This window comes from Anabrus simplex, chromosome 3 (genome assembly GCF_040414725.1).
Source record: "Anabrus simplex isolate iqAnaSimp1 chromosome 3, ASM4041472v1, whole genome shotgun sequence".
Lineage (NCBI taxonomy): Eukaryota > Metazoa > Arthropoda > Insecta > Orthoptera > Tettigoniidae > Anabrus > Anabrus simplex.
In genome coordinates, this window is record NC_090267.1 from 513,073,547 (window position 1) to 513,100,692 (window position 27,146).

Below are 27,146 nucleotides of genomic sequence, written 5' to 3' on the forward strand. Positions count from 1 at the left end.
TTTTCTGTTAACTCTATTGAGGAAAGCATCAGGTTTTTAAGATTTCTTGTGGAGCTGACAGAGTCAGCTAATGTTTATTCTGTGGACGACTTGGGTATCTTTCGTGCTCTATTCCCTCACTGTGAAGGGATTTTGAAAAGAGAGATTTCCGAGGCTATATCTCGGAGCCTATCCATCAATGCTTTCCATGAGCTGGTACTAGGGAAGTTCATTCCATCTCTTGCTCTCCAAAGCTTAATTCCCAAACACTGTTTCAGAACTCAGTTTTTACATGAAAACTTGTTGTCTTATGTGTTGGACTTGAGATTTTACTGCAAGGTATTTATGATCTCTGTTCAGGAAAGTGAGATGGTGGCTAGGATTTTAAAAGGCATATCACCCTCGTATCGGTCCTACCTCTCTTTAACCCGATGTCCCACCAATTTCCGAGAACTGGAAGAGGCATGCTCATTCGCTGAGGACGTCAAACATGGTGACTCTATCAGACCTGTCAACCTCCCTCCTCCTGTTAGACCTGAGAAACCTACTGTCTCTTCAGTTGCTAAGGATGGAAATGTTCGGAAATGTTTTAACTGTGGTTCTAGGGGTCATTTGAGGAACACCTGTCCAGTTGTCAAACGTCATTCTGGTGGTTGCTATTCCTGTGGATCCAAACAACATGTGAAGAAAAACTGCCCTTTGTCAGTTCAGAGTAATAATCAATGACTAGAAGACAACGAATGTAACAGGCCTAGCGTTGAAAATCCTTGGACGTCTGAAAAATTTATTTGCCCGCATCAGTGTAACAAGATTTCTGTTCATGTTCCCTCCCAAGGTACTTGTACTCCCGTAGAAATCAATAATGAACCGGTAAACGCTTTACTTGATACCGGAAGTGTGGTGTGCCTAATTAATTCGACATAGTACTATAAAATGAAATCTCCATGTAAATTGCCGGAATTGGAATCTACGAAAGTCAAATGCGTCACTGCTAACTCTCAGTTTTTGAAAATTTTAGGTTCAGTCAAGGTTAAGTTGAGGATTGGCAGATTTACCTGGAAGGTCAGATGTTTAGTAACGCCTAATTTGTCTTGTAACGTAATTCTTGGTTCGAATTTTCTGTCTAGCGTAGGTCTAGTGTTAGACTTACAGAGTAGGAATTTCTTTTTTAAATTTTCTCCAGACGTTAAGTTTGCTTTGGTTGATGCTCCGTTGAAGATACCCATTTCTTCGTGTGTAGGTTACCCATCTCCTGTCGAGGATAGTGATCTGAATTGCCTTGATATGGGACATCTAGGGGAAATTGAAGCTGAACAAGTGCGAAACCTCTGTAAAGAATTTCCGGAAGTCTTAACAAGTAAATTAGGGTTGACTGATGTCCTAGAATATGACATTGAGTTGTTAGATCATCAACCGGTCAGATCTCCTCCGTATCGTCTGTCTCCACCACGTATGCTAGAATTGAAGAAGATTGTGGAACAGATGGAAAAGGATGGTGTCATCAGACCTTCTACCTCACCATATGCCTCTCCGGTGTTCTTAGTGCCCAAGTCTTCTGGCGGTTTCCGTGCTGTAATAGACTATCCAGTTCTAAATAGTAAGATAGTACTCCAGTTGATTCCTTTGCCTGATCTCCACACTTGTTTCGGATGGTTTTCTGGGGCGAAGTTTTTCACCGTTCTGGACTTGAACCAAGCGTACTACCAGGTCCCCCTTTCTAAGAGATCCATTCCCCTAACTGCCTTTATAACTGACTGGAACCTGTATGAGTTCCTGAGACTACCGTTCGGTCTGAGCTGTGGAGCAGCTGTGTTGTCGAAGCTGTTAAATTCCATTCTGTCGGACATAAAGTTCAAGTTTGTGTATAATTATTTGGACGATGTCGTAATTTTTTCAAACACCTTCGAAGAACATCTAGAACATATTAGGGAAGTTTTGGTACGCCTGAAGAAGGCTGGACTTACTGTCAAGCTATCTAAGGTTGCCTTCGCAAAGCCTAGCATGTTCTTCCTGGGGCATGTAGTTTCCTCAGTTGGTGTCTCCATAGATCAGTCTAGAACTCAAGGTATCAGGGACTTCAAACCTCCTAGGGACGTTAAAGGTGTTGCCCGCTTCATTGGTATGGTCAATTTTTTTCGGAAATTCATTCCAAATTTTGCAGAAATTGCTGCTCCCTTGAATTGTCTTAGACGCAAAGGTGTGAAGTTCACCTGGGGTAACGCCCAACAAGTAGCCTTCGATTCTCTGAAGGCTGCCTTGACCAATGCTCCGGTGTTGGCAATTCCTGACTTTAACAAGGGATTTGTTGTGCAAACCGATGCTTCCAATAAGGCTATTGCCGGGGTACTCTTGCAGGAGTATGATGGTGAGCGTAGACCTATTGCCTATGTATCTAGAACTCTTAATAGTTTGGAAAGCAAGTACTCTGTCTATGAACTAGAATGTCTTGCAGTCTTGTTCGCTCTTGAAAAGTTTAGACCATTCATTGAGCATGTGAACTTCGAGTTGGAAACAGACAATCAGGCTCTTTCTTGGGTGCTAAATAGGCCCAAAAGAACCGGAAGGATAACCAGGTGGGCGCTCCGTATTTCTTCTTTCAAGTTCAACGTTCGTCATATTAGGGGTTCTGAGAATGTCATTGCAGATTGCTTAAGTAGAATGTTCGAAGGGAATGACGAGTCTGAACTGAATCCTAATGTGGGAGAACTTGAAGTCAATGCTGTTGATGTCGGCGCAATCCTTTCAGATTTTCCTCTACTGTATCATGAGTTCGAAGATCATCAGAAGTCGGATCCTGAATTGAAGAAGATCATAGACGCAATTAATGATGGTACGGAAGTAAAACCCTATTCTTTGTCTAAAGGTGTCCTTTGTTGTAAGGGTCGAAAGGACCGTAACCTAAAAATCGTTGTTCCAAAGGTTCTTGTACCCATCATTTTTAAGTACTATCACTCTTCACCCATTGGTGGTCATCTAGGTACTTACAAAACCAGGCAAAAGATCCGGCAGTTTTTCATTTGGAAGAAAATGGATCATGACATTAGAACGATGATCAGATCTTGCCAATCTTGTGTCATTAGTAAGCCTAACTTGAACAACAGAATTGGATTGCTGTCATCTTCCCAAGCCTCTCGCCCCATGGAACGGTTGTTTATAGACTACGTAGGACCTTTCCCTCGCTCTTCCCTTGGAAACACCCATATCTTTGTATGTATTGATGCTTTCTCTAGATTTTGCTGGATTTTCCCTACCCGATCCACCAACTCCCGTACTTCTATTAACTGCCTAAATTCCATCTTCTCATCCTTCGGTCCTCCCAAGTTTCTGGTTTCGGACAATGCTAGTTCCTTCACTAGTAATTCTTTCAGGAAATATCTATTTGAATTGTCCATCTCCCACGTTACTACCACCCCCTATTATCCGAACCCTTCATATGCTGAAAGGTTAAATAGAAATTTAAGATCTGCTCTGATTGCATATCATCACGACGACCAATGCAAATGGGATTCTTGTTTGCATTGGCTGGCCCACGCCTTCAACTGTGCTACTCATGAATCTCACCGGAAGACACCTATGGATCTTATGTTCTGTTATACTCCATATTCTCCTATGTCTAATCTGTTGTCTATTGAAGATCTGTTGCCTGAATTCTCTAAACCTAAAGATGTCCAAAAAATTTGGGATGAGGCGAAGAAAAATTTGGCTCTGTCCTACGAAAAGGTTAAAAATAGGTATGATAAAGACAGAAAGTCATCAGATTTGAAAGTTGGTGATCAGGTCTATGTAAAGTGTTACCCCATCAGCAAGGCTGTCCATAAGTTTTCTGCTAAACTTGCCCCCAGGTATCAAGGGCCCTGTACCTTGTTGCAGTTTCTAACTCCGGTATCCGTCTTAGTCAGTGATCCAATTGCTAAACGTATTAGGCGTGTTCACCTTTCTCAAATTAAACCTGGTTAACTGGTAATTTTTCTTGTTGAAACCTTTTGTTAAGTGTAACGTGGGTGGAGAATTAACACCCTCTGTTGAAGTTGTTGTGCATACTACTGATTGGTGAGTGAATTTATTATTTGCCTTGTGTTAAGTATTTTCGGATGGTTCATTTGGTAACTTATTGATGATTTTCTGATTGGGAACTTGTAACTCGTGAATTTTTGGTAATCTTCTCTGTTTTAGTGTTCTTGTGTTATTTCCCAAATTATCATCATTATTTATTTGAAAACTGATGCTTGTGTGGTGTACTTCTGAATTACCATTTTAGTAATTTATGGTGTTTACCTTGCTAATTGTACTTCTCAGATAATTTCTATCTACTAAGTGGCTAATTTAACCTAAGGAATCATGTCCTGGTTGTTTCCGCATTGAATGTTGAACACCAGATTAATTTATCGCGATGTGACTTGATCATTGCTATCCTGAAGAGTAGTTGTGGTGATATTAATCGTGTGTGTTTACTGCGTGAATGATTTCCATCTGTCATCTTTTCATTGTGTGGGTGAGTGTGTGGGATTGGTAGTGATTCGAGTGACGTCGTATGTTGTTTATTTTGGAGTGGTTATTAGCTTTGATGTTGTATGGTCGGTTAGTGGTGGAGATAATGGTTCGTTTGTCTAGTGCATGGACTCTGTGTCTTAATCGAGCTTCATTTCCTACATACTGATCCTTGTACTTATCTATAGCTCAATGACCTTGTGTTCTCTCCTTGGTTAGCCTTGTGAACCACTTCTGGGTTTGTTCTAAGCGTGAAACTTACCCTAATTTCTTTAATCTGGTAAATGTATTTACATTGCTTACTTGGATGGAAACTATATTGGAATTCTAATATCTACTTCTGGTGTAATGGAATTGGGTTGTGCACTACTTGAGTATGGTTGTTGAATTTCCTTAACTTTCAACCTTAGTGGTATCTAGAGTTTGTTTTCATTCTTGAGTTGCAGATCACTGCTGGTGTTATGTAATTTACCTATCTACTGGTTGTTAGTGTTATTTTGGTTTGCTAATGGGATCTTTTCCGAAGCATGTATCTTCTTGGTCCTAATCGGTATGCCTAAGGGCATTGATTTATGATGTTTTGGTGGAGTAATTCTAATTTAATATTTATTGAGATGGAATTATGGCGGAAGATCATGGTGTGAAGGATGTTTACCTTTTAAACTCTAATGAGTTAACCCATGTGTCTTATCTGTGGTCGTTCCTATGGGTATCGTGTCAAGTATTTAGTAGATATGGCACTTTGGTATGGGAGTGTGTTTCTTTTAATTGTACCTCTGTGTCTCAGTAGATTTTGGGAGGAATTAAGAGGTGTATCTGCAACTCATAGTGAATTAACTTGTCTTGCTATTTATTTCTTCTTGGTATCGTGTACTTGGTTGCTTCATCTCACGTTTCTCTGCGTTACCTGCTAATCCGACGTAATTTTGAGTTTGTTTTTTTTACTACATGGTTCTATTTATGTTATGTGCCACTCTATGGCGTTTTCTTTTCCCCAGTGGTTCTGTAAGGGACATCCGGTAGTGTGCGTTGTGTAAGGTATCGCTCCTTATCTTCCTTCTTGGTTATCTAATCTGAGGTCTCACCTTTGCCTTTTGATTTGATTGGATGTACCATTGTAGGATGAATTATTTAGTGATGCCATATAATAGGTTGGTTATTAGATTCCGGATTGTATTCCCTCCTGAGTTTTTTCGCTCCGTTTCTGTCCTGTTAATTCCATGTTCTTTATTATGCTCAGAGGAGTGTTTGCTGTTGATCTGTAAACTATTCTTGCTTGGTATTTCTTGGGTGATCTGTTGTCGAGGACCGACTATGCGCAGCCCTACCATCTTGATTTGAAAAAGATCTCCAACCGATCGGCTCAGAGCTACTCTTGCTTGAAAATGGTTTATCTGATAGTCAGGGAATAGGCTTTGATCTGAATTCTGTGCTTTCTGTGTTTTTCTTTTATTGGTTGACTTGTATTCTTTTCTCCTTTCCCTTCCTGTTTGTGATGCCTTGAATCCGTGAGATGTTGGTCCAAGTTTTGAAATGATTCTGTAGTGCTGGTTGTACAACGAAGATTTTGAAATATTGACCATTTAACTCACTGATTGGTAGTGCTTGTGCTATTATGCTCAAAGTATATTAACTTTCTTTGTTTTCTATTTAATTGAATTTGTTTGTCCTTGGTCTATGTATTATTTTCTGGGGTAATTTTTTCTTGGTTTCCTATGTAACTCCTTTCTTTAGGGTTTATTTTGAATCTCTTTGTTTCTTCTGTTGGTAACTTGCGTGGAGTGGTTGGATGCCTCATGATGTAGCGATGGCCATGATGCTTCTTGTTTCCCTTTGGTTAAATGATTTTTATGCACTAATTTCTTGGGTTACTTGTTTACTATTTCTTCCTGGGTGTATGTAAATGTTTTTAATGTGAATCGTGCCTTTCTCTATAGTAAAAGCCCCAAATTTTCATTTAGAAAAATTAATTTCTTAGTATTGTTCAAAGATTTTTGAAACCTGGTTCTCGCCGTCGGGAATTTAGTATGAAAACTCGTGCAAATATCAGAAGTGACTATAACGGTTGGTGTATTACTTCTTCAAAATAGACTGTTTCTGTGTTAACAGATCATTATCGTATGGAGTGATGTGAAGTTGTTCTACAAATTTAATTATGGACTTCGACGCACGTTGATCTGCTTCAACTGCCTGTTGAGTTATCACCTTATCATGTAAGCTCAACGATCTGGTTCTAACCGGTAACCTCGCTTCTCCTAGAAACGTCAAGTAAGAAATTTTATTGCATGTATATTTGAAGTGCTCCTTATCTCCGATCATCTTCGTTTCGTCCTACCCCATGTTAGTCTTTCGGGGGAGGAGGAACTGTCACGGAATTCGGACGCGTATTGTAGTGTGCCTGGAGACTTGCCAAGTTGCCTTTTCATCAAGGCTAAATTTGATAATTATTTCGACTCATGGAAATTGATCTTGGAGTGTCTTATGTCTTGAGATAATAGTTACGCTGTCCGCCACTGTAGCGCCGGCTTTCGGTAGGCATGCTGTGGAGTCTGTGCTGCCACCTAGGAGCAACCACGGAACTAGACTCACTTTTACTCCTTGCACGCACGATAATAGGCGACTGGTTTTGTTTTGAAAAGTGAAGACACGACGGAGCTGCTTCTGTGTTTACTGTTGGATTTTGACCAGTTTTAAGTGAAGAAAGAAGAAAGGATGTGGGTTGTAATTGACCCTGGGTGATCACATTGCCAAGGGGCGATGTCCTTGTCGCCGTTCTATTTCCTTTAATTAATTTTTTTTCTCTACGACCTTAGTACAATCTGTAAGTAAGCATCCACTTTTGTTACCAGGAAATCTAACGATGTGAGAAGGGAACCAGATAAACCCAAGTTAAATTCGTTTGCCTTAATGAAGTACTTAAAAGGATAATATTCTACTGTCTAAAACATATTCGTGCACAAGAAAGGTATTCTGCCGTTACCAATGAAAGACTGTGATCTAGATCTTTTTAATTGTAAATTAATTATCAATTATTTGGGGTTTTGTGTAACTGGTTGTAATGTTGTTCAACGTGTTAATTCCTTATAATCTGAAAATTCCCATCAGGGAAGTCATTATGAGTTGGAAATTGTTTCTTGTCACCATTCGGCTGCGTGTTTTTTTTTCCTTTCTGGGTGGGTAGCCATTTTGTGGTCCTTCGTCACGTGACCCCGTTGCCATGACAGCAGTGTTTACATGAGTGTGGGCGTTGCCCCTGTTATTTTGACATTTGCCGTCTCTGCTCTTTGTTACGTGCAGACAGTTGACGGGCGTTTTACGGAGAGATTGTTGAATTCGGCTCTTGGGATGAGACGTGATTCTGTAATGCGTCTATTATTTCTCCGTATGCTTGGCTGTCGTGATTTACTAAAATTTTGGTCCTTGACGACTTGTTTTAACTGTGGATCACTTAAATATTTTATCTGTTTACTCCTTCCTAATGTTTTTGGTGGAATTTATTTATTGTGGATTTCACATGTTACTGCTCGGGTTCTGCAGTTGAAGTGGTTATTAAGGAACATTTTTCACTCTGAAAAATTTTGTTGTGTGAAAACCTGGTTTGGAAAAGGTGATCAATTAAGTACCCCTTTCTTGGGTTCATTTCTTTGGGTTGTTTCCTATTCCCAGTTTACCCTCTCTGAAGATTTCTTGAAAGTACTGGTTTGTGAGCTCAGATTATTTTCATTTTAATTGGTTTCCATGTTTTTAATTTTAAAGAACCAGAAGGTCGTATAATTAATTTAATTCCTTTCAATTTTACTCCATGGAATTTGAAATTAATCTTTAATTACGATTTATTAATTTAATTTCCCTTTATTTTCCTCTCTTAATTTGAGGTTAAGCTTTAATTACCATCTTTTAATTTTATCCCTTTTATTTGCCTGACTGAAATTGAAATTTAATTACTATTATTTAACCTTCTCTCAATAAAGTTGTTGTAATCCGAAAATGAATTATGATTTTAGTCAGTAAGCATTATTTCTCTTTCTATCCACTTGACCTCTGTTTAGCCTAGCTGTTTCCACGCTTGCTACGATCTTCCTTTGGGAAAATTAGTACTGATTTATTTAATTTGTTTCCCTGGATCGTGCAACTACTGTTGTGAAATACCTAGCTTGTAAGTTCGCGACAACATGATACAAGAGAAATATACGTATTTACATATACACACACATTCACACTAGGAAACACGTATTGTATGTACATTATTTATATCGAATCCTGTTTTGGCAAGTTTATTCATGATTTTTACGAGTGGTCAGGTCACGTAATATCTAGCAGAAATAATCTGTGTACTGAAATTATTCTTCATTAATTGTGACTAGTGATCGAAGTCATGGGTATCACTTGGTAGAAACACATTTCACATATCAATGTAAGTTCATCTAACTCTTGAAATTGTAATGGAAGATTCTAGTAAAACCCATAAGCACTACCATCGCTTGGGCTACAGGTTGAAACTATCGCGAGCGTGAGCCTTAATCGTATTATTTTTATTCCCTACCTGTGAAATACACTCGCAACACGTACTCCAATATTACACTGACTGACAGAGCAAATGCAACACCAAGAAGGAGTGGTCAGAACTTTATGAGAATTGCAGGGTAGACTGACGTCACTGAGGTATGCTCATGATGTAAAATGCGCCGCTGTGCTGCGCACGTAGCGAACGATAAATGGGACACGGCGTTGGCGAATGGCCCACTTCGTACCGTGATTTCTCAGCCGATAGTCATTGTAGAACGTGTTGTCGTGTGCCACAGGACACGTGTATAGCTAAGAATGCCAGGCCGCCGTCAACGGAGGCATTTACAGCAGACAGACGACTTTACGAGGGGTATGGTGATCGGGCTGAGAAGGGCAGGTTGGTCGCTTCGTCAAATCGCAGCCGATACCCATAGGGATGTGTCCACGGTGCAGCGCCTGTGGCGAAGTTGGTTGGCGCAGGCGCAGCCCGAGTGACGTCAGCACGCGAGGATCGGCGCATCCGCCGCCAAGCGGTGGCAGCCCCGCACGCCACGTCAACCGCCATTCTTCAGCATGTGCAAGACACCCTGGCTGTTCCAATATCGACCAGAACAATTTCCCGTCGATTGGTTGAAGGAGGCCTGCACTCCCGGCGTCCGCTCAGAAGACTACCATTGACTCCACAGCATAGACGTGCACGCCTGGCATGGTGCCGGGCTAGAGCGACTTGGATGAGGGAATGGCGGAACGTCGTGTTCTCCGATGAGTCACGCTTCTGTTCTGTCAGTGATAGTCACCGCAGACGAGTGTGGCGTCGGCGTGGAGAAAGGTCAAATCCGGCAGTAACTGTGGAGCGCCCTACCGCTAGACAACGCGGCATCATAGTTTGGGGCGCTATTGCGTATGATTCCACGTCACCTCTAGTGCGTATTCAAGGCACGTTAAATGCCCACCGCTACGTGCAGCATGTGCTGCGGCCGGTGGCACTCCCGTACCTTCAGGGGCTGCCCAATGCTCTGTTTCAGCAGGATAATGCCCGCCCACACACTGCTCGCATCTCCCAACAGGCTCTACGAGGTGTACAGATGCTTCCGTGGCCAGCGTACTCTCCGGATCTCTCACCAATAGAACACGTGTGGGATCTCATTGGACGCCGTTTGCAAACTCTGCCCCAGCCTCGTACGGACGACCAACTGTGGCAAATGGTTGACAGAGAATGGAGAACCATCCCTCAGGACACCATCCGCACTCTTATTGACTCTGTACCTCGACGTGTTTCTGCGTGCATCGCCGCTCGCGGTGGTCCTACATCCTACTGAGTCGATGCCGTACGCATTGTGTAACCTGCATATCGGTTTGAAATAAACATCAATTATTCGTCCGTGCCGTCTCTGTTTTTTCCCCAACTTTCATCCCTTTCGAACCACTCCTCCTTGGTGTTGCATTTGCTCTGTCAGTCAGTGTATAATCTGTCTTGCGCTCCCAATACACAAGAATAAGTCAAATATCATCATTAAATCATCAATCGCTCAATTATACAACAAATATCCCTCAGGATTGGTCATATTCCAGACCCTTCATGAACAGAGCACATTCAATCTCACATATAAGGACTCTACTGTACATTTATGGCTCACGAGCGTTTAATTCTGTTTTATCCGACCTTTAGTCAATATTATTATTATTTAAGTGATTATTACATCCACTGATCCTCGTGGAATATCATAAAATTAGATGACTTCATCATAAATACAACAAGTGATCTTGAAAGACCCTATTCGACCCTATTCACTCAAAATGTACACGTAAATTTCAGTCCAGTAACTTTCAACATTACAAGGGAAGTAGATTTATCGTGTGGTCAGTGATTTTTAAATATTAAGCTCCTAAGCATGGGAAATCATTCAAAGACAACCTACATGTCTACTCTAACAGATTCAAAATTTCATTCACACGTACCTAGTCTACCACGACACGTTAAGAAGTGGAAAATGAAATGTTTCTAACTACAACAAACTAATAGATCTACGACTTAAAGAAGAAAGACCTCTAGTTGTACAGAAGGTGAGACAGATAAATTAAATTAAAAGGTACTCAAGTTTTAGATGGAGTTCGATCCCCGTCGACAGTCAATTATTCCAGCATTTTCCTCCGGTCAGTCTCCTTCCAATTACCAGATACGCCTCACATTTTACAGCTCCATGGAGGCTTTGTAGTAGGTGTCCCTCGATGAAGTTGTGTTATAGGTGGTTGTGGAATTGTCCATCTTGAGGTGTTCAGCTTCTAAGACGACTTCTGTAGAATTCCGGTCACAAGCTGTAACTGAGATGACAAGATTAAGTATTTGCACAAGCACACGTCGAACGTTAATAACTCGTCTACACAGTCACACTTAACTTGGTTCTTAATGCGTGTTTTACTCCATAGGAATTCTCTAATTATCTCGCTAAATTCTGGCAGAACGGGCGTCGACTGAACTGGAAATCATTTCTCCACGTGGTCGGATGACGTAGCGTCGCACATCCAAGTCTAGAGTTCAGAATAGCAGCACAGCGAAGGATATTCAGAGAGAGAGAGAGAGCAATACAGCGAAGGATATTCAGAGAGCGATTTACTCGTAACAAGGCCTTTTTATCTTATCGGCCTGGGAGGTGTGATCTTCAACGAGAACGATGTTTGGCTGATGGTCTCATTTAATTGGCTCAGACTATTCCAGATTCAGAATGTGAGTTGCGCGCGTGCGGCGGTAGTCACGTGATTTGCTTCGACCTTGGCACGGTCCGGGCCATGTATCACCCCTCTGTATGACGAAAAAACACTCGTTCTTAGCTCGCCACTACTTCCCCAATGACACATTGCAGTTCCAAGCAGACAATAAAACTTTTAATTTCCAATTGTTGAAAATATACACAATATCGCCAATTTTAACGGGGACAATACTAAGTTTTGCTGCATGAATAACAGAGGTGTTAGTTTTTAATGACCGAGCTTGATAGCTGCAGTCGCTTAAGTGCAGCCAGTATCCAATAATCTCGAGATAATGGGTTCGAACCCCACTCTCGGCAGCCATGAAGTTGGTTTCCGTGGTTTCCCATTTTCACACTAGGCAAATGCTGGGGATGTACCTTAATTAAGGCGACGGCCGCTTCCTTCTCATTCCTAGGCCTTTCCTATCCCATCGACACCACAAGGCACATCTGTGTCGGAGTGACGTAAAGCAAATAGAAAAAAAAAAGTTTTTAATGGAAATACTGTCATTCCCATCCAAGGAATTGTGAACCCTGTACCTTTGTAAATTGTAACACAAAAATGATAATGCCTCAGTTTTCTTTGAATGTATAAATATAATAAATTAAAATTGACTGTTATATTAACTGCATTATAAATCGAAATGGAATATGTTGAAGACATCGGTTTTGTTGCGATTATAGCGTTTTATTTACTTTTTATTTTTAATACTGTACCCGAGTCAACATTTCGCTGAGTAGTGGGGGCGAGCGAACGTCAATGCTGCACTTCTCTGCCAAGTGTCATCGCTCTCTCGCTTCACTGTGACTTAAGCTGCCCGCATTTACGTCAGGCCAGCCTGGCCGCACCGGGCTAGCCTCGACGAGCGCCAAGCTGAGCAGCACTGATCTAGAGTCAAACAGAAACAGACGAGCACACAGCCAGATGGCGTTACATTAAAATGTCTGTTCACGGTAGTTGAGTCCATACGATTATTATTATTATTATTATTATTATTATTATTATTATTACGGCTATACCCGTGGAGCAGAAAGAGGTTAAAGAAGGTGCCGGGGTGAATGGCTCTATCTACAATATCTATTTTTTTTTTTTTTTTTGCATGTTGTTTTACGTCGCACCGACACAGATAGGTTTTATGGCGGCGATGGGACAGGAAAGGGCTAGGAGTGGGAAGGAAGCGTCCGTAGCCTTAATTAAGGTACAACCGCAGCATTTGTTTGGTGTGAAAATGGGAAACCACGGAAAACCATCTTCAGGGCTGCCAACAGTGGGGTTCGAACCCACTATATCCCGAATACTCGATACTGGCCGCACTTAAGCGACAGCAGCTATCGAGCTCGGTATCTACAATATCAAAATTAATTTAAAACTTGAACTGAAGGCTGTATTTCTTCAAAAACAACAACTTAACAAACTTAACAACTTTTCACTTAATAAATTTTCATTTGGACAACAATAAAATCACCGGTACAATGCCAAATAAGGGTGGAACACCCCAAGAATAGGGAATTTAACAAGTTTGGGCTTCAACCCCTCGATTTACAGTTGCTGAGCTACCAGCTCAAGTTTATAGAATTTTCAATTCAAAATGAGGAACAACTTAATCAAGGGCAGAAATCCCGTAATTCAAGAGAACTTCCTCCCTAAATTACAATATCTAGCCTTCTAGAGGCACGCTTCACTATTACAAAACTTTGAAAAGAGCTCACTACGGTTTTCCGTGGTTTCCCATTTTCACAACAGGCAAATGCTGGGGCTGTACCGTAACTAAGGCCACGACCGCTTCCTTCCCACTTTTAGCCCTCTCCTGTCCCAACGTCGCCATAAGACCTATCTGTGTCGGTGCGACGTAAAGCAACTAGCAAAAAAAAAAAAAAAAAAAAAAAAGAAGCTAACAGACTCACTTTCTCCCAGCCTACTCAAGGCAACATAAAATCAAAATCTTACAATCTCCGGCCTCTCAAGGCACAACTTACAAATTTAAATAGTCTTAAGGGCCCCATAGACGGTCCGTCTTAGCGTCCGTCTTACCTGCGCAGTTCTAAGACGACAGGTAAGACGGACCGTGTGTGGTAGAATTTTCATCCCTGTACCGTCTTAGGCTTGGCTCGAAGTGAATCTGGCAGCGCCTGATTTTTCTGTGCGTGTACAGGTAAGTCGGCGAGCAAGTTGGCGAGCAAGTTGGAGCGTGTGTGGGGTCTTCAGACTTAGCGTCAGTTTTAACCAATTGCTCCTACAGTGCAGTTCGCTCGTAGGACATAACGTCGGATTTAACAATCATGCCTCGAGCGTTTCTAATGGAATTCATACAGCTATACCGTTGTAATCCGTGCTTGTGGAAAATCAAAAGTAAAGAGTACACGGTACAGGGTTATTTTTACATGTTTTCCATCAACCGCACCCAGACAGTTTGGAAAATTCCATTTTCTTTCAAACTGCTGTCCAGTACATATCCATTCATCTTCTTTTGTTGGAAACTGAAACAAAATAAAATTATTATTATTATTGTTATTATTATTAAATCATGCAACTAAAATATAATTTAACCAATGCAATTAATTATATTTTTTGTTTTTAGGTTGGTTGGACGAAGACTGTTAATTTTCACACTCCGTTATATAATTGTTTCTTATTGTACTCTAAGCATACATTATACCTTGTTTTATATTAAATTAACATGAAATACATTTCCTTTTACCTTGTGCAAGAAACTTATAAATAAATTTTACTTACTTTGAGATACTGATTCTTGCGCACCTTATATATTGCAGAGCAAGTCTCAGGAATTATTACTCCCAAAGACTGGACTGAAATTGCAGCGGAAAATTTCAGATCTTCGTAACTTCTACCGGTTGCTAGGAAACGAAGTGTGACGTTGAGTCTTCATGCGGTGTCATTGCCCGTCTCATTACATTGTCACTCTTTCTGATATGGGTCGCTACCAGGTGAAGAAGGTATAAATACGTTTCACTGTCCATCCTCAAATAATTGTCCGACTCGTTGGCTGAACGGTCAGCGTACTGGCCTTCGGTTCAGAGGGTCCCGGGTTCGATTCCCGGCCGGGTCGGGGATTTTAACCTTAATTGGTTAATTCCAATGGCACGGGGGCTGGGTGTATGTGTTGTCTTCATCATCATTTCATCCTCATCACGACGCGCAGGTCGCCTACGGGTGTCAAATAGAAAGACCTGCACCTGGCGAGCCGAACCCTTCCTGGGACATCCCGGCACTAAAAGCCATACGACATTTCATTTCTCAAATAATTGTACCAGCCACCTAGTTCAATAGTTAAATCTTTCATTAAATTTATATGCGACAGTGTATCTCATTTAACTAACCAAGCTTTTGCCCATTTTGATCAAGCCCTTTTCTTTTTGGCTTTTGATCTCAAAGCTAATGCTAGAGCGGTGTAAATTAGAAGTTCCTCTAGCATGTTATCCGTGCACGACTAGCGAAAACTGATCGCAAGTCTGACAGCAAAACGGAGCGTCTGTGTCCTCTTTCGTGTTCCGTCTTACCTCTCATCTTAGAACTGCGCAGGCAAGACGGACAGTAAGACGGACCGTCTATGGGGCCCTTTACACAGGGGCATCTAGTACCCAACCTACTGGGCCTTAGGGAAAAAGAACGGGTTAAATAAACGGTTCGAACACAAACTGAACGGAGGCCTACACTGCGCTCCCAGACAATGGATGATTCAAACCTACAGGGCTCTCGGCCGATGAAACTGGGGCTAGTCCCAAACTACTGAGGTGGCTCGCATGGAAATAACTTCAATACATTACCAAAACAGTTACTAAATCGTAGTCACCTCAAACCAAGATGAAGGGGAGCTCGAGAGGGTAACTCACTCTCTATCCTTGATTTACAGTTAAAGATTTTATGAAATTTTACATGAAAAGGAAGAGGTTTATATTAAAACTATTACATAATTCGAAATTCGGACTTTCCCCTCGGATAAGTATGCGGAAACGGCAAGAAAGATTGAATTTATGTGGTCATTACCTGGCTGATGTTTTGCCTGCCGAAGAAAGAGGCGCCCCGCCTCCTGCCTAAACACACACACTAAGAAAGTCGACGATCAATCGACAAGGCAGCCAGAAATGCAGTTTATATACCCTCAGGGAAGGTTCGATAGAATTCAGGACTAATCCGGACACACCCTCTCAATTTTAATTGGCAACTTCAAAGTGAACAAGAAATGCGGGATTGCTTAAATTAATTACAAAAATTTATGATTGGCCAGATTTAAAACTGGCGAAAAGGAAAAGAAGTGTTGCCAACCAAAAAATAAATGAACATAGATTCAGTTATGAAAACCTAGAAATACGAAACTTCTTTAAGTTATAAATTCTTCCACCTTGCACCAGAGTGCATGATCAGAGTTTTTGGTAGTGTCATCTGTGGAAAAATGTCCAAACTTCTTGATTTATAGCGAAACAAAACAAGGAGAAATTCAATCAGTTTAGGAAACTTCACAATAACACAATTACTTAATATTTCAGTAGTAAAAATGAAATGGCATATGGCTTTTAGTGCCGGGATATCACAGGACGGGTTCGGCTCGCCAGGTGCAGGTTTTTCTATTTGACGACCGCAGGCGACCTGCGCGTAGTGATGAGGATGAAATGATGATGAAGACAAAACAGACACCCAGCCCCCGTGCCATTGGAATTAACCAATTAAGGTTAAAATCCCCGACCCGGCCGGGAATCGAACCCGGGACCCTCTGAACCGAAGGCCAGAACGCTGACCGTTCAGCCAACGAGTCGGACATTTCAGTAGTGACATCTTCTGATTAAAGTTCCAAGTTCATGTAGTATCGGTTTCACCTTTTGGTCGATAGAGGAGTTCATTAAGGCGCTTATTTTGAATGAGCGAAGTTGAGGTGTACCATTCCTGACGATCTCCTGCTCTCTGAGCAGCATTTCTTCATAGGAACCCTGTAATATTACGTATCTGGTTGATCCATCCTTCTGTAGTTTGTCCCCGTACTTCGTTCGCATGGCCTTTTCACTGGACAATTAATTTTAATTCTCCTTGTTATAATACGGTAAAATAAATTTGTAATATTTTCTGTTGCAAATGGATACAGAGATACGTTTCTACCTGCACTTCCTGGATTTTTGGTGAACAAGAAGGCGAGTAGTATTTATGATACACAACTTTGATGACAAATCTAGTACTGAGTATCGTGTCTGAAAATTCCAAGTTAATATACACTGATATTTTTGATGTGTTGTGAAAAGAATATTGAATACTTGTGGACACAGATCTTCTTCCATTCTTCTGATATCATGAACCCTTAAATGAGCTGAAAGTAATGAAATTCGCCTGCCAGTTTTGAGAGTAACGACATCAAGGAGGCAGCTCTACACGAGAGTTGGAGTCTGACGTTTTTCGGTAGGAGCAAGGAAAATTTGACTAACGCTACTCCGAAATGATCTGATACCATTTCAACCATACCGACCATGCCACATTTTAAGGATGCTATCGCCACGTGGCTTGGTTTGCTCTCAGTCGCTTGTGTGATATCTTTCGGACTAGAACGCTCTTATTACTTTACGTGTTAGTTTTCTGATTATTATTTTGGTTGTTGTTGGTTTATTTATCGTATTAATCATTGGTTTGTTCAAAATTTTCCTAGTTTTATTCTCTATATGTACCGTTAACATTCGGCGTTAAATAATACAAACACCAGTGAGGGTAGTCTTCTCTTCTGTAATATAACATATCTTCCTAACGACTGGTTGATAGATATAAGATATAGCCTGGCGCCATTTCTTATATGTAACTAGTGGACCCGTCCTGCTTCGCAGCTCAGATAACTCCTCCTGATATGTCTGTCGCAGTGATTTTGTTTTCAATAATTTCATGCACCTTTAATACCAGTACAAAATAACCGTTTATGGCACTTCTTTCCATACAGTACTTACTGCCAAACGATCTTGCCCAAGATGGTGGGCGTGACTGAATATTGGTTCGGGTAAGTAGACACCCATTTTTGAAGAGTTTGTCCCTGCGCTTTACTAATGGTCATACAGAAGGCGAGTCGACTTGATACCTTCCCACCTGTACGTACGTCGATGTTTTCTATTAGCAGCATGAAGGTTATTAGGAACGTTCTACCATCTGTTGAGTATATGTAGAAGCTGGGAAAGGTCAGAGAATCAAAGAGTATCTAGCACAGAATAATAATCTTCCATGAACAGAGGAAATATATAGGATATTCTCTGACTTGACAAGTAGCAATCAAACTCGGCTGCAGGCAATGACTTTACTAATAATAAAAATGACATCTATCAGAATATTAATGCAAGAATTACCGGGCGGGTTGGCCGTGCGCTTACAGGCGGCTGTAAGCTTGCATCCGGGAGATAGTAGGTTCGAATCCCACTATCGGCAGCCCTGAAGATGGTCTTCCATTGTTTCCCATTTTCACACCAGGCAAATGCTGGGGCTGTACCTTAATTAAGGCCACGGCCTTTCCTATCCCATCGTCGCCATAGGACCTCTCTGTGTCGGTGCGGCGTAAAGCCCTTAGCAAAAAAATGCAAGTATTAGTCGCTTAGTAACCTGCTAAGTACGGAATGTATTGCGGGTTAGGGTAAGCCTACGCCTGCAATTATTGGAGTGATCATTTAATGATTTGATTTTATGATTACTCAAAGTGGGCTGAACGTAGATACCTATCAGTGTCTCGTGATTCACTGGCAGGTCATTCCAGAGAGAATAAAACAGAAAAGAAGCAAATCGGTCGAGTAGAACGGACGGGCGGATTTGCCAAAACTGCTTTTAGTAAACTATTATAATATATAGATAGATTATCAGTAAGTAATTATTTTTATTATGAAATTCATATTTACCAGCGATGACTTGTTCACTCGTAAATGCTGAAATTATTAACAGAAGCTTCGGACATATTCTGAGTCCTGGCCCTCCTTGTACTCAGGCGACTAGGACTATACAATTCACCGGTGGTCCCGAACACGTTAGGGGAGAGATCCTCACTTGGACTATGTGCAAGTAGGGTAGCATCCTGCTTCATGAATTTACCGAGCACAGAACATTTTAAGCAAGCCTAGGACCTACGGGAGTAATGGAGTCCCACTCCCATTTGACAGGCGAGGGACTCCTTGGAAACAACTTGGCGAACGAAATGGAATTCGATGGGGAGCTATCAATATTAATGGGGCTTATGGAAGAAAGAAGGTAGAACTGGCTGAGTCAGCAAAGAGGATGCATCTGAATGTGCTTGAAGTAAGTGATATTTGGGTAAGGGGAGATAACGAGGAAGAGATAGGAGATTATAAAGTGTTCTTGACGGGTGTTAAAAAGGGAAGGGCAGAGTATGGGTTAGGGCTCTTTATCAGGAACACCATTGCAAGCAACAAGGTTTCTGTTAGGCACGTAATGAGCGAATGATGTGGGTAGATTTGTCAGTTGGAGAAATTACGACCAGAATTTTGTCCATGTATTCACCATGTGAGGGTACAGATGAGGATGAAGTTGATAAATTTTATGAAGCATTCAGTGACATCGTGGTCAGGGTCAACAGCAAGGATAGAATAGTGCTAATGTGCGATTTCAATGCGAGAGTTGGGAATAGAACTGAAGGTTACGAAAGGGTGATTGGTAAATGTGGGGAAGATATGGAAGCTAATGGGAATGAGAAGCGTTTGCTAGACTTCTGTGCTAGTATGGCTTTAGCTGTTACGAATACATTCATCAAGCATAAGGCTATTCACCGCTACACATGGGAGGCTAGGGGTACCAGATCCATAATAGAGTATATCTTACCAGACTTTGAATTCAGGAAATCTGTTAGGAATGTACGAGTTTTCCGCGGATTTTTCGATGATAAAGACCACTATCTGATCTGTAGTGAACTAAGTATCTCTAAGCCTAGGATAGAGAAAGTGAAATCTGTCTGCAAACGAATAAGGGTAGAAAATCTCCAGGACGAGGAAATTAGACAGAAGTACATGGATATGATTAGTGGGAAGTTTCGAACAGTAGACAGTAAGCAGGTTCAGGATATAGAAAGTGAAAGGGAAGCATACAGGGATACTGTAGTAGAAAGAGCAAGGAAATGCCTAGGAACAACTGTGTGTAAAGATGGGTAAAGGCGAACATCTTGGTGGAATGATGAAGTGAGAGCAGCTTGTAAACGTAAAAAGAAGGCTTATCAGAAATGGCTCCAATCAAGTGCCGAGGCAGACAGGGATTTGTACGTAGATGAAAGAAACAGAGCGAAACATGTGGTTGTTGAATCCAAAAATAAGTCGTGGGAAGATTTTGGTAACAACCTGGAAGGCTAGGTCAAACAGCAGGGAAACCTTTCTGGACTGTAATAAAGAATCTTAGGAAGGGAGGGAAAAAGGAAATGAACAGTGTTTTGAGTAATTCAGGTGAACTCATAATAGATCCCAGGGAATCACTGGAGAGGTGGAGGGAATATTTTAAACATCTTCTCAATGTAAAAGGAAATCATCCTGGTGGTGTTGCGAACAGCCAAGCTCATGGGGAGGAGGATAATGATGATGGTGAAATTACGCTTGAGGAAGTGGAATGGATGGTAAATAAACTCTATTGTCATAAAGCAGCAGGGATAGAAGAAATTAGACCTGAAATGGTGAATTATAGTGGGAAGGCAGGGATAAAATGGCTTCATAGAGTAGTAAAATTAGCGTGGAATATTGGTAAGGTACCTTCAGATCGGACAAAATCAGTAATTGCACTTATCTATAAGCAAGGGAACAGGGAGGATTGCAACAACTATCGAGGTATCTCATTGATTAGTACCAGGCAAAGTATTCACTGGCATCTTGGAAGGGAGGGTGCGATCAGTCGTTGAGAGGAAGCTGGATGAAAACCAGTGTGGTTTCAGACCACAGAGAGGCTGTCAGGATCAGATTTTAAGTATGCGCGAGGTAATTGAAAAATGCTTCGAGAGGAATAGGCAGTTGTGTTTATGTTTCGTAGATCTAGATAAAGCATATGACAGGGTACCGAGGGAAAAGATGTTCGCCATACTGGGGAACTATGGAATTATAGGTAGATTATTAAAAGCAATCGAAGGCATTTATGTTGACAATTAAGCTTCGGTGAGAATTGATGGTAGAATGAGTTTTTGGTTCAGGGTACTTACAGGGATTAGACAATGCTGTAATCTTTCACCTTTGCTGTTCGTAGTTTACATGGATCATCTGCTGAAAGGTATAACATGGCAGGGACGGATTCAGTTATGTGGAAATGTAGTAAGCAGTTTGGCCTATGCTGACGACTTGGTCTTAATCGCAGATTGCGCCGAAAGCCTGCAGTCTAATATCTTGGAACTTGAAAATATGTGCAATGAGTATGGTATGAAAATTCGCCTCTCGAAGACTAAATTGATGTCAGTAGGTAAGAAATTCAATAGAATTGAATGTCAGGTTGATGATACAAAGCTAGAACAGGTCGATAATTTCAAGTATTTAGGTTGTGTGTTCTCCCAGGATGGTAATATAATAAGTGAGATTGAATCAAGATGTAGTAAAGCTAATGCAGTGAGCTCGCAGTTGCGATCAGCAGTATTCTGTAAGAAGGAAGTCAGCTCCCAGACGAAACTATCTTTACATCGGTCTGTTTTCAGACCAACTTTGCTTTACGGGACCGAAAGCTGGTGGACTCAGCATATCTTATTCATAAGTTAGAAGTAACAGACATGAAGGTAGCAAGAATGTTTGCTGGTACAAACAGGTGGGAACAATGGCAGGAGGGTATTCGGAATGGGGGAGATAAAGGATAATTTAGGAATGAACTCGATGGATGAAGCTGTACGCATAAACCGGCTTCGGTGGTGGGGTCATGTGAGGCGATTGGAGGAGAATAGGATACCTAGGAGAATAATGGACTCTGCTATGGAGGGTAAGAGAAGTAGAGGTAGACCAAGACGACGATGGTTAGACTCGGGTTTCTAACGATTTAAAGATAAGAGGTATAGAACTAAATGAGGCGACAACACTAGTTGCAAATGGGGATTGTGGCGACGTTTAGTAAATTCACAGAGGCTTGCAGACTGAACGCTGAAAGGCATGACAGTCCATAATGATGATGTATGTATGCAGAAATGGGTCCAAGTTTACTGAATCCCGTTAGGCCTACGTGTTTTTTTAAGTACTCAGCCTGTGTTGAAGGAAGGTATATCGCATAAGAGGTAACTATGGCAACGCAGCACACTTCACAGTTACTGCTTTCGCCACTCAAATGTCAGACTCCGACTGTCATGTGCTAAACTATAGAAATAATTAGTTAATTAGCAACAAGAAACTTTCTGTTCTTTCACGACTCGTAATTGTAGACCTGATAATAAACGTTCTGGCTTTTACCGTATCAAGAAAACAAGATGACATTGTTTACGTTTGGCAGAGAACTTTGCTGCGCGTTTTCAGAAGAAAGTATCGTCTGTTTACGAGGAAGACTTCTCTAATGATGAGTGTTGTCACTGGATGGCTTACTGTGCGCCAGCCTGTACAGCTTGTTCTCGTTCCCTCGTATGTGCGTGCGAAGTAAGCAACAAGGTCATCACATGAATCAGGGGCGAAGGACAGATATTAAACTAAAATAAAGTGCAGCGCAAGACGAACAGAATAGAAGAATAGAATGGAGCTGAATATTTAAGGAAAAGTATGGACAAGGAAAAGTGAGGCGGCTGGCGGAGTGGGACCTACTACAACGAGGAGTAACAGGTTATCAAAGTGACTCATGTAGCCTAGAATCGTAATAATTAAAGATGGTTCTGACAGTTTTTAGAGGGGAGGTCTGTTTATCGCTTGCCTGGGTGGGGAAAATGGAGCAGGGGCTATGGTTTCCATGGAAACGTGGGCGGACGCACTGCGGTTGCCATGGAGATAAGTTAAGTCTGCTGGCCGGCTCGTGTTGCTGGGAGTTGCCAAGCCTCTCACTTCTGAGTTACGTACAACAGAAGACAGCGGTCTGAACGAACGAACAAGTGAGCCGAAAGTGAAGGAAAAGAGAAAGGAATGTGACAACACTGTGCAATGGTCCTCTCTCCGGCCCTATCTGTCAAAACGTTTCTTTTAGTATTACGGCTAGAGTGACGAGGAGACTGCAAATTTGGAAAAGCCGAAACGAAATAACAATAGTTATAGGCCCTAATGGATGGACCACGTATTACTTAACTGATAGTCAGTGCCCCTGTTGAAATTGTTACTGTTATCATGTCTACAATAATGCTCTGTTGACTGTGGTCAAAAGGAACCGTATGTAATAATTTAACATTAAGTTACCTTCCTATTGTCACCATTAATACTTACCTGCCACCTCCGTAGAACTTATTTTGTAAGCATTTACTGAAGTATATTTTTGTCGGAAATTTCCTAATGTGGGTTGATACCTTACTTCTCTCAGTTTCCTGCGATTCAACCGTTAAGCAGTACCACTCTCGACAGTAATCAGACGTCTCTGTTGCGACCAGTAGCAGGTAGCTCTTGCAGTACTTCAAAATCGTGCCGGTCCTGGAGCCGAATCGCTTGTCAGTGTTGCGCAGCCCCACGCACTTCTGTCCAGTCTCTCAATGACTATATAGTTAAAAGTTGAGATTTGATAACGCTGTGTCTCGAGTTGGGGAGATCCTGGCAGTATAAACACAGCCGGACAGACAGGCTTCAAGAGCTTGCCAGCCATTAACGAGTAAATTGCAAGGACTGTAATGGAGAATATATCACTTCCTTTGAGGGTGTCGTGCTCAGCTCATCGACGTCGATGTTTGATAATTGCAGCCGCTCTTCCATGAGCTGGTGTTCATTCAACCACTTTACTCTAGGTATTCTGCACGAGTCGGTATTGTAATGAGAGTTTCAACCAGGGCTGGCCGCATGCGGCTCTTGAGTCAGTCTTGTGCGGCTTTTGACACCAACCTTAGAGTAAAATTAAATTATTTATTTATTTATTTGATAATACGAAGGTAAATAATTATATATAAGGCATATAATTAATGGAATCTAACGACCTCTTGCGGCAGGCGGCAGTCAGTAGCAGTGATGTGCGGCGCTGTAGGTCAGTGGTAAGACATGGGAGGTAAGATAGTTCCGGCGCCTTCCATTTGATAGTGCTTGGAGCGGGAGAGTGTGTCAGTGAGTCAGTGTCGTGAGGTAAAGCCAGTCGCGTTCACGTATCACTTGAACCTTCATTTTCATTCCTGGAAAATCCTTTTTCTGTTGATATTGTGGGCGATGGCAGTCCTGTTTCATCACCAATAACAAAGGATGCAGGAGCTGTAGAGTTGGAGCTACAAGAGCTGCAATAGGACGAAGGACTAAAAGGACTCAAACGAAGTAGCATTTCTACCATAGAGTTTTGGAAGAATGTTCCAGAAGAAAAATACACACCGTGTGCCAAAAGACTAATCTCAATCTTTGGGACTACTTATGTGTGTGAATCACTGTACTCAACGATTAAATTCATTAAATATACATATCGGTCTGAACGAACTGCGCTTAACAATTATCAGCCAGATTTCAAAAAACTAACAGCAAAAATGAACACTCAAAGAAAGATTTCTCAAAAGTAAAATCTCATTCCTTGATGTGTACCTGAAAAATAATGTTCTGTGTAGTGTAGAAAATAAATGTTCCTTCATTTGTTATAAAATGAAAAACGTGTCTTATTTTATAAACCATTTTCTAAACATGCTCCCAATTGTTTGTCTTCTAAATTTGCGGCCCCCAGAAGTAAGGTCAGTGGCCACCCCTGGTTCAAACTGAAGATTGAGTTAAACTGTAACTTAAGTTTAAGCTGATGTTGAGTCTTATAATGGCCGCCCTAAGTTAAACTGAGGTGAAGAAGGAAATATACGATGTTGGTAGCAGTGACTTGCGAGAAAAGATGACAATCGATAATGTTATGTTTCCTTCTTGTAGGTAAACATTGTCCTAATTTTACTTGTAAGGAAATAGAATTGCTTGTGCAATTAGTACAGAAATATTTATAGGGTCCGTGAAAAGTGGCTTTATGAATTCCTCCGAAATCCTCCATTGTAATAAACATACTACGGGAGCCATAAAAGCGCAATGCATTTAGTAGCTACTGACGGGTTCTACAGCATGATTTATGAAATAGAAGGAAGTTACTTTATTTTCTAAAATTTACACTTTTGACATTCAAACAGTTCAAAAAGTAAATTTTTACATTTTTACCTTTTCGTTTCATGTTTTATTCTAGCACCAATTTGCTGAAATAGGGTTATGACAATCTGTTTTGTAAGCCTAAACCTATTAAAAAACTATTTTTCATTCCATGTATGAAAGTGACGTGCCCTTTTTGGAAAAACTCTTGGTGCCCGTGGTCGTTCAATAATTTGAACCACTTCTTGGTCATCGCTTAGTATTTCTTCAAACACCTCAAAAATATCTTAGAGATCAATTCGTTCTGCTATGTTGTAAGATTATGTATTCTTAAACTTCAGTTTAAACGGTAGATAAGTGGCAGTAAAATTAATCTCTAGGTAAACTTAAGATTAAGTTATAAAATACACGACTAACAGATAAACCGAAGTTTAAACTGAACCTCTATTATAATACCGGCCCTTAGTCAGCACATGCATTATATTTTGCTTTTCACGACTTCTCCTACTATATTAACACTAAAGATATCAATCAGAAACTTGATACACAGTCGGGCTAAACATTATTACACATTTTTCTGTAAGGTAATCATAAAATGTGTAATTAATTATATGGATTTCAGAGTATAATATATATGTAATTTCTGTGAACTGAAAAGTTCATTTATTTTTAAAAATCGCAACAGGAGTGAAAATAAAAACGCCTGAATGCATTAAATCAAGTTCTTAGAAATCAATAGAAATACAAGGTCCAGTATCTGAGGAAAGGTTACATCAATGTTACCGCAATTCAAATTGAAACTTTTTTCCAAAAACGTTTTACTAAATTAACTGATTGATGTTTAGAGCTAAGAACAGTGTATTTTAAATCAGTGTGCAAAGTTTCACGATTCTAACTTAGAGAGTGTGCAAGTAACTTCTTGCCATTTTGTGTATTTATTACATAGCGTTTCCTTTGACACTGTATTACAAAGAAAAAGCATTGTTTAATTATTATTTAGTAAGCAGGTATGATTGAAACATTGAGCTCTTTGTATATCCATATTGTGCAAGTAACGACCCGTCATACTAACTTGGCATCTTAAAGACGATACTCTCTGCTTAATTATTTTGTAGTTAACTAATCAGATATCTTGTTGCTCTGAAGTGTAAACTTCACCTGCAGTAGTCAGACAGACACTGGAGATGAGCTTTAGGTGTAGTATTTCTCATGAGTGCACGACGTGTCATTGCCACAGCTCCAGACTGCTAACCCTGTGTTACAAAGCGTTCCATACAATTTACTAGTATTTATGTCCATACGTTACATTCAAGCATCAAATGATGCCGACCGCGTAAAACAATAAAATTAGCCTTCGTCTTTCTGCAGGAGATATAGCTGTTCATTGTTGAGACCTACTTCAATTCCTCCATGCTCCAGGCGGGTGAGTGTTAAGTCGCCATTCTCTGAGTATGAAGGCTAACACTACGGACTTGTAGTACTCATACATGTTCAGGTTGGGCCGATGACCCCGATGTTAGGTACCTTAAAGCAACAATTATCATGATGATGATGATGAAGCTCAGATTTCTACGTGACCAGGCAGGACACTTAGTAATCTCCGACTCGAAGAAAGAAGAATAGCTGGACTCCAACTCTGCTCCGAAATATAAAGTTGTATAACTTCGCTGACGGTTCCCATCCATTACCAACCCAAATTCCTTCCTCCTTCCTATTTTGCAGTCATTCACTATGGTGTGGAGGTGTTAAAATAAGGAAAGATCTTCATTGGAGTAATCACAGTAACGAGATTGTAAATGTATGACTATGAAGGTATTTAGGGGTTGTAGAAAGGTTTTGTTTAAAATCCGCTTTACGTCGCACGCAGACCGATTGGTCTTATGGCGACACTGGGATAGGAAAGGGCTAGGAGCAGGAAGAAAGCTACCGTGGCCATAATTAAGGTACAGAAATTACGGCAAACCATCTTCAGGGCTGCGACACTGGGGTTCCCACTTTGTTCTGGGTGATTTCTGACAAAAGAGCGGTGTTACGAAAATGTTGCAAGTTTTGGGCTGGGGAGACATCTGGACTTCAAAAGATGAGCTCTTCGACTAAGCGGTATGTTGAGCTGTCAGCGGAGAAATAAATTATTCCATTCGAACCCCACTGTCGGTAGCCCTGAAGATGGATTTCCGTGGTTTCCCATTTTCACACCATGGAAATGCTAGGGCTGTACGTTAATTACGGCCACGGTCGCTTCCTTTCCACTCCTAGTCCTTTCCGATCCCATCGTCGCCATAACACCTATCTGTGTCG

The 27,146-nt window shown here is 41.1% G+C and overlaps 1 protein-coding gene across 1 annotated transcript in view; it reads left to right on the top strand.

The window, feature by feature from the left end:
• Positions 1 to 27,146, top strand: part of LOC136867496 (uncharacterized protein YhiI) — a 322,104-nt gene that overhangs the window by 132,802 nt on the left and 162,156 nt on the right. The gene's annotated exons all lie outside the window — the stretch shown is intronic.